The sequence below is a fragment of the Callorhinchus milii genome, unplaced genomic scaffold (genome assembly GCF_018977255.1).
Source record: "Callorhinchus milii isolate IMCB2004 unplaced genomic scaffold, IMCB_Cmil_1.0 Scaffold1, whole genome shotgun sequence".
NCBI classification, from domain to species: Eukaryota; Metazoa; Chordata; class Chondrichthyes; order Chimaeriformes; family Callorhinchidae; genus Callorhinchus; species Callorhinchus milii.
This window is the reverse complement of record NW_024704742.1, coordinates 87,468,306-87,481,114: the sequence shown is the minus strand read 5'-3', so window position 1 is coordinate 87,481,114 and position 12,809 is coordinate 87,468,306. Positions and strand designations below refer to the sequence as shown.

General features: G+C 41.5%; 1 protein-coding gene across 1 annotated transcript in view; it reads right to left on the bottom strand.

The window, feature by feature from the left end:
- Nucleotides 1–9,440, bottom strand: part of kank1a (KN motif and ankyrin repeat domains 1a) — a 104,635-nt gene extending 95,195 nt beyond the window's left edge. Inside the window, exon 1 of the mRNA XM_042332916.1 lies at nucleotides 9,423–9,440. The gene's annotated coding sequence lies outside the window, so the exon portion shown is untranslated. The remainder of the gene's footprint in view (nucleotides 1–9,422) is intronic.
- Between the last annotated feature and the right edge of the window lie 3,369 nt (nucleotides 9,441–12,809).

Sequence of the window (12,809 nt, the reverse complement as noted above, 5' to 3'; positions counted from 1 at the left end):
CTTGCTAGAGTGATGTTGCGATGATCCACGTAGAACAATTTTGGGTATGCAGACACAACACACACTAGCAATGGCACAGGGAACTACTGTTGTTCTTGCAATGCGACGATCTTGCTTTTTAAAAAATATAAAGTTTATTCAGGAAATTAGTCAGCCTCACTCAGTCAGATTTCACTGTTGCTGCCTTTGAGCAGATCCCAGGGCCACATGCATTCTTTTTTCTCTTGTTCTGTGGTTAAATTGAAACACATCTGCTGCTAAAATAAAGGAAAAAGCTTGTCAAGATTTTTATGATATGCAAGATGACAATTACTGCAGGCAGGAACCCTCTTTCTCTCACCTCACCGAGGCACAAAAGCCTCAAAGTAGCAATAGAAATTGAACTTTATATATTAAAAAAAATCAGGCCCGTTAACCAGTACAATTTTACGATAGGAAAGCACAACAAATTGTGTTTTCAAACTTAGTTTAAAATGCTATGGAAAATGAGTTTCTTTAATGAATCACCAACTCAAAAATCAACTACCATTCACAGGAGTAAAATGTACATCAATGCTGCAGTTGGCAATCTCTCTTTGGCTATTGATGAGCCATAAACAGCTTAAAGTAAGCTAGGTAGTCCATCTATTGCAGGCTTTCAGTTCTTTTGCATGTCTGAAATTTCCAATACATGCATGCACTGGAAGATTCACATCCTATATTCTCTCCTACACCAGGCTCCGCAACTTCACTGACACTGGCAGATCGACTTCAAGATCCTCCTTAATTTCACGTGCCTCCGTACTTCTGACTCACTCTGTTATGTGATCTCCTGCAGTCCTACTCTCCCTCCCTGCCATCTCAGGTCAGCTGGACATACCCCACCCACATTCTCTGGGAATCTCCAAAAATATTCCTCCCACCATACGTCCTTCTAAATCTACCTCTCACTCCACCTTTGGTCACTTCCCTTCCACTACCCTACCTCCAACAATCTCCAACTCTGCTTAGGCTCCCATTCCATCTCTATGATGTGCTTCAAAGCATTATTCTACTTGGAAACCACAATATAAATGCAAGCTGTGACTTTTGTTGAAGCTTTATATTTCAAAAGGGCTTTGTATTATTGGCAAACTAGAGACAATAACTGAAGTAACTTCATCTGAAGTGGAATAAGCATCTGCTTTAGCTTCATTTGCACTGTAGTTATTGATATGCTGGGATCTGTAAACACTGTTACTTCTTCAAATCTCGGCAGTAGTTCGAAATCCAAGATATGAGGTTTTGTATAAAAGGGACATCTACACAAACAGCCGATCTACAACAGGCTGCATAAAAGTCACCCCATAATCGTCTCAGCTTTTTCCACTAATTGTATCTGACTGGTAATTTAACACTCATCACCATGCAAAACAAATCAGGGCAGAGGTGAGCATGAACACTGCCAAAACGCTCAAGCTGAATACAACTTTGTAGTATAAAAACAGCCGTTTAAGGTAGATAGTTAGTGAGGTGTAATGAAGGGATGCATCAAGGCTGTTAGCAAACATTGCACAAATGTAACACGTTGCTCCAGTCCAACCATGAAGTGCTGCTACTCCAACACTGAAGGTTCACAAACTGGCCGTTTACAAAATGCAATTATGTAAAATGTAAATATCTATCGCAGAGCCTTGATATCACGCAATGGTTGAATACAAAAATCTGAACCCCGGCTATAAGTAGACTGCAAAAATTGGGTTTGGTGCTATGAGGCCTGCTCGCTTCCCAAGTGCCTTGGGCTAAATTGGTCAACTTCCAGGATCTTCATGTTCCCATTTATAGAAACATAGGAACAGGAGTAGGCCATTCAGCCCCTCGCGCCTGTTCCTCCATTCTTTATGATCATGGCTGATCTGTACCCCAATTCCAATGAACCCAGGTGTCTCACTTGCAAAACGAGTGCTCTAACCACTGAGCTACAGGACTCCTACAAAGGTTATTGGCAATGAAACGCACGATTGGTAAAATTTAGTTTTCCACCCAAAGATGTCTCGAGACACTACACATTACCTGGGATACGGGTTTAGGTGGCGAATTTCAGAGGGTACATTCCCAATGAGCTAATATTCACCTATAATCCGAGGCGATAGGAATCACAACAGAACCCATAACCTGTCCTGGTCCTGACATCCATTTGCACACACCTCCACCAGACGTCACTGGATATTACACAGCAGTGGGAACACCATCTGAAGAGCAGTCATTGTTTAAGTAAACACTCAATCTTCAGCAGGCTTTTCAGTTGCTTTGGATGGAGGTCTGAACCACGTTTGCACAAGTAAACAGTTAATTTTAAAAAAAACTATAATGGGTGATATCAGTAGTTTATTTAGTCCAGGGTTTGCATTATGATGCCGGCAAAACCCAAACCCATTTACCTGGAGATCAAGGAGTCAGCCACATCTCTCAGCACTTTTTATTAAAAACAGATAAATAGCAGCTCACTGAAAGCTGTTCAAAACATGACACAACTGATCAAAGGTGACATTTCACATGCTTTTTCTGACAGTACTTAGCTGATGAAATTCAAAGGTTGCATTTATTAAAATCAAACAAAGTTGAGGATTCCATTGTTTGACTTCTCTCGTTACACGCCCTAGCTGTCGGAACAGAAAGCTTCCTCTGCAGAACAACAGGCAGGTAGAAACCCACCATTTTGGAATTATAGACAGAAATAGGCTATTTTCAACAGAGTTTGTGCTACTTCGATGAGATTACCGAGATACCAAGCGGTGTCACCTTGGAGCTGAACTGGAAGTCCAGTTCCTGAGCCAGGCGGGTTCGCAATATTCCAGAGCTGCTGATGCCAGCACAGTCAGCCTGGATCATTGGCAGGGCCTGGAAGGGCAGACCAGTTACTGGGGGCAGGGAGTCATCCACTCAGCTCCCGTTAACCCTGGGTAGGACGGTCCGAGCTCGACAAGCAGCGGCAAAGCTTGCTAGACAGCAATATCAATGACAAGCTATATGGTTTTAGCTGGTTAGACTCCAACAGTACCCCAACGCACACCCTGGGGTCACCAAGTCTTGGCTCTTGTCAACCTGCACCTAATACTTTCTGGAATTAGGCAAGCAGGATACGTTCCTCCAGGGAGAGAGTGCGCATTCCATTCCAACAATCTATTGCTGGGTTTTCCGTGTGTAGATGGGATGAATGGAGCCCTCAGTTTGGTTTGGATACTCTTAAGCACGGTGATGGGGTTCTGCATGTGTCAGACACACTGACCAAAAAAAACACAAAATTGAGATAGTAACCTCACTGTCCTAAACTGGCTGTTGTTTAATTAATTCTTGTGGAAAGCAAACCTTTAGAAAACCCTCCTTCAAATGCTGCACCAGCTTTAAGATACATAATGTAAGTTAGGAGCTTGCTTGTCAGCCTTAACGAACCTTAGAAACTAACTAGCAAATAAATGGTAAATGTCTGAATATTTTGGTCAGCCGGATGTCTGACACATTTGGAAACCCATCACTATGCTTAATAGTATGGAGATATAGAGCTCTCTACTCTCATTCACGCTCTATGTCTATTACTCTGTCTCTCATTCTCTCTCGCTCTATCTCTCTCAACCTCTTTCATTCTCTCTCTCGCTGTCTCTCCCTTTTACAGACTATCCATTTCTCTCTGTCTGTCTCTCTCTCTCTCTCTCTGACACTCTCGATTTGACCCAAGCAGTGACCTGGTGACTCACACCGGTGCCCCTGAGTATAGTGTCAAACACAGTCCATCTCCCACACAAGACACAACAGACTCAAGTGGAGGGAGAGACACACGTTCCACCATGATATTGTTATTGTGTGTGTGAGAGTGTTTCTGAGAGTGTTAGCGTGTGTGTGTTCAATACAGCATTCTAAAGTAGGTCAAGTCACACCCATGTCTGCTGCTCATCCCTGTGGAGTCGTGTAGCTCAGTGGTTAGTGCACTCGCCTTGCAAGCGTGAGACTTGGGAACTATTCCCACAGGGCAAAATATTGTGCAAGTTTCCTTACTCCACACTCCTCCATTTACCTAGCAGTAAGTAGGAACCCGGTTGTTAGTTGATTGGTGGATCACTTTTCCCATGGATAATAATTACTCAAAAAAAAATAATTTGGTCATTCAATCTATGATTGCTTGTAGGACACTGCTGTGTGCAATTGGCTGCCGTGTTTTACGGTAGCAAATATTCAGTCAATTCACTTTACAGTATATTCTGTGAAGCGCTTTGAAACGCCTAGAAGACGTGAAAAGCGCTATATCAAATGTAAGGATTAATTATTAGTAGTCGTATCCAAACCAGAGAGAACTCTGTGCATGCTATCTACATTGAGAATTTGCCTTTTGCCTGGAATGGAATTGTCACTCTCTTCCTGGGGGACACACCATTCTCACCTAATTCCAGAATATTAGGCTCACATTTACCAAAGTTTAACGACCACAGAGTGTATATTCAGGGCACTGCTGCATTTTAACTAGCTAAACAATGCTTTCCATTGAGACAGCTTGGCTGGCTGGCAATTTTTTCACTGCTTGCCACCCTACCAGTTAAGGCTTTGGCTTGCATTCTTAAAAGGAGCCCAATGAAAAGAATCTCTGCCGCTCAACTCCCATTGACAATCTAGACTGGCTGTGCTGTCAGCAGCAGTGCCCTGGAGTACCGTGGACCCGCCTGGCTCAGGAACAACACTATGGAGCCCGCCACAGAGGGTTGTCTGGATTCAAACATTCCATTACCAAGCATCTCACCTTGGAGCCAGTTCAGCCACAAGGAGTCGTCCAGCGATTGTGTAGCAGAGCTGCAGTGTGCACTCTTCACTCAAACACACCATAAGCCAACAGCTGGTTGCATCATTCGATTACTGCATGGTCTCAACTTGTCCGTAGCAATAACTGTCCACACATTTAATGTTGTGTAGCAAGAAACAGCAACTCAGTTTAAATAGCAACTTGCACTTGTATAGTGCCCTTCACTCAAGATAGTGTCTCAGAGTGCTGGATAAATGACAAGGTAAGTACAGTGGGTTAGAGTACACGCTGATCAGCTGTCTGGCAAGAGGAGGAAGAGGTAAATGCTAAACAACAACTCTTTACAGAACCGGAGTTCCCAAACTTTCTGGGCTCAAGGACCCCCCAGGATATCAAGGTTCTCCCCCCCGGACGGGATATCAAGGCCACCCCCCCACCCCCAGTCGGGATATCAAGCCCCTTGCAACGCAGTGAGGCCTCCCTCCCTCACAGCCTCCACATAAGGATGCCCTGAAGTATCTTGCACTAGAACCATGCACCTTCTTCAACCACTCATTAGTCCATAGTCCAACGAGGCTTCCACAGCTTTTGGACTTCCGGTCTCCCATGCTTTGCAATCCCCCACCCACCCAAAGTGTCCACGGAGTCCAACTTGGGACCCCTGCAGTGGAGTCTCGTAATGCTGAAATACAAGACAAGCTGATTATCCCCTATTTCAGCAAGCCCTTTTCACCCACAAAATACACAATGATTCCACTTTACAGAATATTCTGGACAACACTTTGGGACGTCTCAATGACGTGATGAGGAGCTGTAGCAAATGCAAAGATTATTGATGATTATAATAGTGTTTTGCATCCATAAAATGGCTCTTTGAAAAAATGTCTTCCAGTCCCATTTCCGGGCCACAGGTTGAAGCCAGTGTCGCTTCTGGATTACGGCTAAAACAGACCAGCTTCCTGCGCCTGTGCCCAGCACTTCAGAAACCAGCCAGTCAGTCAGTAACGCTCCAGCGAGCAGTCTGAATGCACAGGAAGCAGGGAGGTCCACGCAGGAAGTGCTTTGGACATTCAGTGACTGTGGGTCTATAGGATGCCTGTGCTATAAAAGCAAATCCATGCTCCAGCGGGCCATATTATATTACAGTGGGAGCAGGAGATACCATGTATGAACATCTTGCGCTGTAATTGCCCTATGTACAAAACTCATAATTCACATTAGAAACAGGTGCTGGAATGAAGGAAGGCTACAGACATGAATAGGAAAGGAAATAAACAAACAATATGCATTAACCCTGAATAAAGAACAGTAATGAAGGATAGACTGACTGGTTGAAAGCCCCAGGGACCCTGTTCGCTAAATGAAATGAGTATAGAACCTACTACTGTTACTACACAAAACCTTTTGGGGAAAAACATTTTACAAAATAAGCAGAGCTCAGAAAATCTCAGGGCAGGAGAGAAACCAAAATCCCATTCTATTTTAAGATTAGCGAGTAGCAGCTTTAAAAACTTGTCAAGAGTCCCAACTCACTAGGAAATGGTATGCTGTGTTCTCTCCATCCACCAACAATGCAGTGAGTTCAATTGGTAACTTAAAACTCAACATGTCTTTGTTGGCGTAGTGGTAGTCTATCTTAAATCCTGATTGAGTAGGTGTGGCTAGCAAATACTTTACATGGAACGACGACAAAAGGCAACCACATACCTCACCCCAGACTTTAGAAGTCACCAACAAACAAAACAGAGTATTTATTTCCTCATCATCTTTTGCTCTGATATGGGATTAAAATTTCTCTGCATTTATTCAGTAAATATTTGTTAGCTGGATCCTAACTATTGTTTTCATTGATTAGTAACTCATGGAGTCCTGTAGCTCAGTGGTTAGAGCACTCGCTTTGCAAGCAAGAGACCCGAGTTCAATTCCAGGCAGGGCGAAACCTTGGGCAAGTTTCCTTACTCCACACGCCTAATAATAATCCCTCCAAAACCCCCCAAAAATAATAAATTGGTCATTTTCAATCTACGACTGTTTGTGGGACATTGCTGTGCGCAATTGACTACCGCGTTCGCCCACAGATATACAGTCAATTCACTTTACAGTGTGTTCTGTGAAGCGCTTTGGGACGTCCTCCCGATGTGAAAAGCGCTATATTATTATTATTATTATTTACTTCTTAAGGAGATCAATCCACATTCCTGGAAGTTCTAAAAACATTTTCTTCCTGTGGTCCTTAGGAAATTAATATTTTTCAGATCCAATTTTCTGTGTCTGCAACTTCATTGTATATCTACATAAAGATACTTGACCTGGTCAGGAATTTGGTAGTTTTTCCCCTTGACAACACAGCACTTAAGCTTTAATTACTTCCTGCCTTTAGCCACTTCACTGATCCAGAGAAATGAACTGGTGAATTTAGATTTCTATACTCTGGCTTCATTTTTGTGTTAAAAAAATTGCATTGGAAAGAAAGAAGTTTCACTTTGAATCCTTACTTGAAACAAGATTAAAGTTTCAGTTCTTCATTTTACAAAAGTCAACTTTCTTCTTCCCCTCTCCACAATAAAAAGAAAATACTGTAGTTAAACAGGAAAATTTCACGCAGAAGTGTCCCATAAATAGTCGTGGATTGAGTGACCAAATGTTTTTTTTGAGGGATTATTACTCCCGGAAAGCGATTCGCTAATTGATTAACAACCGGGTTCCTATTTACTGCTAGGCAGACAAAGGTGTATGGAGTAAGGAAACTTACCTAAGGATTCGCCCAAGAATTGAACCTAGATCCTCTCGTTTGCGAGGTGAGTTCTCTAACCAATATGCTAAAGGTCTCCACAATGGGCAAGAGAAGCAAGCGCAGCCAACAGGAAGAGAAACACGACACAAGGGAGGCACTGCAGTAAAGCACTGGTCAATACAGCCCCAGATGAAGATTGTATAGAATCTCATGGCAATCCTTTACATCACTCACCACTTAATCTAAACACAGCTAATCAGCGATCACATTTTGCTATGGAAACAAGACTGGCACAGATTGTGACAACCCAGCTGCACAAAGCCCAGCCTATTGTGATGGAAAGTTGCCCTGCGAGGCCCATTATGTTTGAAGCATCAGACAAACAAACTGATGGAACGAAGCCCAAGAAAGCACTACTTGGGTCAGGTCACTTACAAGCATCTATCCTTTGCACACTGGATAAATCCATCTGAAGCAGATCAGCAAAGATAAATCTGCATTAGTTGCGGCACGCTCTCTTTGCTTTGGAACGTCTCATCAGCTTGAATTAAGCAGCGTACAATAAAAAGGCTATGAAAAACTTTGCCAACTGGCAGAAGATGCAGTAAAGCCTGAATATAGATACTTTAGGAGACATAAGCATTTCCTCAGTCACGCATATTGAATACAGCATGCAGGATGTCAACTAAGTATTTCACAGCAAACTGATACAATTGGGTGCATATAATCTTTTGTTTAATGCTAGATTTTCCCAACTTTGGTCATTCTGAGCAGAGCAAGTGAGCCGAGAATGCCTGAGCAAAATGTGTCATGAAATACAGTTTCTTATCCTCATATAGGCTCAAATGAGTGGTGTTTTGCATTCCTCTCACCACCAGGGGGTATGAAATTCCACCTGGGTCTAGATTTGTTTTATGTATGTAGCTTTATAGAGCGTACACAATGTGGGAAATTGTTGATTCAAAATTGTCTCAACTTTGAAATTCGTTTTCTGTAGCTTTTTAACAAAACAAACTTACAGCAACAAAAAAGCTGCATTTAAAAATGTGCTAAATTCTGGACACTAAAATGTTACATGAACAGAATAAATCTAAGTCCCTGAGGCCAGTGCATTAAACGGGCATGAGAATGACATTATGAGCTGGTGCAGTCTCACCAAAATGCTCAGTGATTAAATTCTGCTGGAAACGTACCTCTATCCTAGTTGTACATTTCCAACGTGAAAATATTTTTCAGCAGTTTTCAACCCAGTTCCTACAAGTCAGATTTCACAGCACAAATTTCTGACAAATCGGCAGAATCATTTCACCTACGAAATACAGCTGTTCCATTTTACAGTATATCCTGGGAAAAGCTTTGAGACATCTTGATGACGTGATAAGGCACTATCAAATTCAAGGATTATTATGAACTATAAATCTTATTCACAGAGTAGTCCCAAGAGCAGCTGGTGAAGAAATAGAAAAGTCACACTTGGAAGCGCTCCTCGTCTGAGGCTGGAGTCTAAGCAAATGGTACAGAAAGTTTACTGAAAATTAAAGACCTTGTCACGTGCACATTAGATTCAAGCATTCCTCATCACACAACTTACACAGATTGATATTTCAACAATTCCTGGGTTGATAACTTAATGCACACATTTTAACAAATGAACGTGCACAGTGATAGTGGATCTGAAAACTAAAACCTACTATCCTGGTAAAGTTTACATTAAAACCTGGTTAATTTGTTCAATTATTACTTCTGCCCATTGGCTTTCTACCCAGTGACAAGTTAGGATGCACGTTCACAAGGCAGAACTGCAGGCACTGGCTAGCTCTTCCCCATTCTGTAGAAAATATATTTTTTAAATCCCTCATCAATAAATTTACTGTAGTTATGCTCACTGCTGCTCCCAACTATCTAATCATTGCTTATCTTTAAATAAAACAAGATTTGTACCTGTTTTATATCAACACATTCAACGTCCTGATAGAAGAAAATTCACCAAACAAATGGACTGGATATCAATGTGCTCCCATGACCATTGTACATCACAGATTCTAACTGCATCTTATCCAATGGGTCAGATATTCCACGTCACTTATATACAGAAATCAGCATAACACTAGAAATATGTTCCCACGTTTTTGACAGCAGCAGCAGGCCATGGGGTTATTTCTCTGAAGATTTCAGTCCTGTTCCAAGTCCATATTCCCCTGGGAGGATTTCCTAATGTTAGATTGAATTACATCTAAAAGACAAATAAGTTCCAAGTTGGAAACTGAAACCAATTCTGTGACAAACTTGTTAATATGGGAGAAATAATAGATTATGATATTGCCAGTGATTTTTGGCACGCAAAGCTGCATCTTAGTGGATCAATTAAGATTGTTAACATGGAGCTAGAGCAACAAGCATGCCAATGGTTACTAGGAATTAAAGCATAAACAGTGGCAATGAATTTTGCTAGCAAGTTGCCTAAACTTCAAGATATGTGCAATCCAACAAGTCTCATTAATGGGCCAGGCAACACACCCACACACAACTCCCATAAAGATGGTGGGCTGCATAAAGATTCAGGGGTGCCTCAAATAGGAGTAAATACAATAGGTAAATAGTTGGACAATTAAGGTTTTGGGGAAGAAAGGGAACGAGGTAGAAAGAGAAAGCAGATGGCAATTTATTGGAAAATACAGTAATTGACACGGAAACAAATCCACGACTGTTTGTGGGACACTGCTGTGCGCAATTGGCTGCCGCGTTTTGCCCACAAATATACAGTCAATTAACTTTACAGTCTATTCTGTGAAGTGCTTTGAGACAAAGAAGATGTGAAAATCGCTATATCAAATGCAAGGATTATGATTATATTATTAAATAGTTTATGAAGCTCTTGTAGAACACAAAATTTGATAGAGATTGTAACCATAAAGCTTCCCACCACTCACAAACCCAAAAGGAGGTATTGGATAAAAAAAACTCAACCTCTTTCCTTACGTTTCCCCCTCCACATCCTCTACCTACCCCCCACGCCACCCATGATAGGAAAGGTTAATAGATATCTTAAATTCAGTAGGGGGGGTGGGGGAAAGAGAGAAAAGTATTAAAAACAATGCCTACCTCTAGTCCAAAATCGAGGGAACATCTTCCATTTTTGGCAAAGAGCTTATTGGAATCTGTGTCTTGCCCCGAACAAGGCTCACTATTCAGTTAATGTTGGACGTATGAAGCTGTTTTAAATCAACAAGTTCATCACTGACTTTTGGCAACACTGCTGTGTGAATGGTGCTGCAGTACAGACTGGCTGCACTTGCACCATCTATCGCTTTTCATAAGAAACTGCACTGACGATATATTCAGTATTTTGGAGCAACCTGCAATCAAACCCACCAAGATCTACATTTGTGGCATCATCAGAAACAGATTTACCATGTTGCAAGTCTCTTTCTCTCACCACATCCCAACTCTTGAGATTAACAAAGAATGCCACTCCTCAAATAATGATCAATTACTTATTATTGTCTAAAATAAATATTTAGCAGGGAATAATAAATAATCCTTTTATTTGATGTGGTTTCTCATCACATTGTCAAAATGTTGCAAAACATTTCACAGGATTTTTTTAAATTTTAAATATAGCAACTATTTTTAGGCAAGTGTGGTAGCTAATTTGTGTAGAACATTGAAGTACGGAATCAGTGGTCCAACTAGCCTGTGCCAATGTTTACTCGACACGAGTCTCCGCTATTCCTTTCTCCTGAGGGTTCAAGTTTGCAGCATTTCGCAATAGGTTCTTGAATAATCAATCTGGGTTGCGTAAATAGGAACTCCTCACCAACCTGCAGAATCTCCATTTAATGTGATCCATTTCCAGAGCAGAGATGTGCACAAAGTTTCAAAAAGAGCTGTAAAGTGAAGGACCAATTATATCTGGAGGATTGTTCACCTGGAAAACAAAGCAACTCTCTTCTTTCTCCGTTTCCCTCCTCCACCATTTTCTGTGACACCAGGATAGTCCTGTAGCTCAGTCGTTAGAGCACTCGCTTTGCAAGCGAGAGACCTGAGTTCAATTCCAGGCAGGGCAAAACCTTGGGCAAGTTTCCTTACTCCACTCGCTTACTAATAATCCCTCCAAAACCAAAAACAATAATAAATTGGTCATTTTCAATCTACGCCTGTTTGTGGGACATTGCTGCGCGCAATTGGCAGCCGCGTTCGCCCACAAATATACAGTCAATTCACTTTACAGTGTGTTCTGTGAAGCACTTTGGGACGTCCTCCCGACGTGAAAAGCGCTATATCAAATGCAAGGATTATTAGTGCAATGGCGTGGAGGCTTCCTCTTTAAGAGAAATTGCAGTGGAGCTGTCTATTTGGAATGAAATTGAAGCTGGTGAGCGCTATTCAATTTGGATCCTTACACCTGAAAGACAATATATCAGCTGAACAACAACAACAACTTTTATATTTATGTAGTGCCTGTCAGGCAGGGTAGCATCCCAGAGCGCAGATCTCACTAATCCAGCGTAGACTCAGATCCAGATCTTTTAAGGCATTTAAAATTGCACAAACACCTTCTATGCCATCCTTAAAATATCTTCTGAAAGCCCACAGAATGACAAAAATTGCAGCATTGTACAATCTATAATATGGGCAAGACTAAAGAAAGATTTATTGAAAATGGGTTATTTGTTTAGAAAAAATGGCAAACATCCAAAAGTGGCAAATATAGACCACAATTCAGCCATCATAAAAAGTATAATTTGTACTACACACAGAAACGCTTTCAATTTCAAACCTGAACAACATTCAATATGACAGAACCATTTCATTACTGTACCAATGTTAAATCGTTAAGACAAACCAGAATATGTTGAAAGCTTACACAGTGTAGATACTGTCCAACGGTTAAGGCCATGAATAATGAAACCAGATGCAGCCCGTCAAACTTGATGAATTAAAGCTAAGTGCTCAACTCTCACGTAGGTTATCAATAATTCAAGTTCACTGCCTAAAAACAGCATTTATTCATTTTCCACATCAGACTGCTCTCACTCTTGAACAGCTGCAAGCCACAGCAGACCTCCTCCATGCAATTCAGATAACGGTACTGCCTGGAGCTGTGACCTAAACTCTCGGCAATGTGTACACATGTTCACTGTATAGCTGAACAGTCTCATGTCTTCCCACCGTATTGCTCTCCACAATGCCTCAAATGCCACTTTTAAAATGCAGGTGCTGATGGTCTCAATTTACTTTGCAGGCTTAGCTGCCAAATCATTTTGGTTCCCCTCCAAAATTACATTTTTCCCACACAAAATGCATCTCAGAATCACCAACTAATGT